Raw genomic sequence first — 1,242 nt, forward strand, 5'->3', positions numbered from 1 at the left:
GTAGAGAATATAAAACTGCATAAGAATCGTATAGACGAAAATTGGCGTTCACGTGCTCGTTTTTGTGGAAAAAATTAAAAAAGCTCTCAAACTTCGAGATAAAAAAAAAAAAAACCATCTACCAGGTAGCCAACGGTAAACGGTACAAGTATCGTACGGGCGAAAATGAGCGTTACCGTGCTCGTTTTCGAGTTATTGACGAAAAACAGCCTGGAGCGATCGCTCCGGCGGTCGACGCGCGAAAGTTTCTAAGTCCGCTCTGCTCCGAAACACCGCTCCGGCGTCAAAAATCGTCGTAGGACAAAAAATAGACACGCTATCTTGCAGGAAAAAATCCGGGGAACACGATGGCGTCGTCAAAAGTGCAGGTCGTCGAGCTAGTTTTCGAGAAAAAAAAAAAAAAATTCTCAAAACTCGACAAAAAAATAAAACGATCAGTGGACCGTGTAGAGAATCTAAAACTGCATAAGAATCGTATAGACCAAAATTGGCGTTCACGTGCTCGTTTTTGAGAAAAAAGTTAAAAAAGCTCTCAAAATTCGAGATAAAAAAAAAACAAACCATCTGCCAGGTAGCCAACGGTAAACGGTACAAGTATCGTACGGGCGAAAACGAGCGTTACCGTGCTCGTTTTCGAGTTATTGACGAAAAACAGCCTGGAGCGATCGGTCCGGCGGTCGACGCGCGAAAGTTTCTAAGTCCGCTCTGCTCCGAATCATCGCTCCGGCGTCAAAAATCGTCGTAGGACAAAAAATCGCCACCCTATCTTGCAGGAAAAAATCCGGGGAACACGATGGCGTCGTCAAAAGTGCAGGTCGTCGAGCTCGTTTTCGAAAAAAAAAAAAAAAATTCTCAAAATTCGACAAAAAAATAAAACGAACAGTGGACCGTGTAGAGAATATAAAACTGCATAAGAATCGTATAGACGAAAATTGGCGTTCACGTGCTCGTTTTTGTGGAAAAAATTAAAAAAGCTCTCAAACTTCGAGATAAAAAAAAAAAGAACCATCTACCAGGTAGCCAACGGTAAACGGTACAAGTATCGTACGGGCGAAAATGAGCGTTACCGTGCTCGTTTTCGAGTTATTGACGAAAAACAGCCTGGAGCGATCGCTCCGGCGGTCGACGCGCTAAAGTTTCTAAGTCCGCTCTGCTCCGAACCACCGCTCCGGCGTCAAAAATCGTCGTAGGACAAAAAATAGACACGCTATCTTGCAGGAAAAAATCCGGGGAACACGATGG

The sequence above is a fragment of the Colletes latitarsis genome, unplaced genomic scaffold, assembly GCF_051014445.1.
Source record: "Colletes latitarsis isolate SP2378_abdomen unplaced genomic scaffold, iyColLati1 scaffold0114, whole genome shotgun sequence".
NCBI lineage: Eukaryota > Metazoa > Arthropoda > Insecta > Hymenoptera > Colletidae > Colletes > Colletes latitarsis.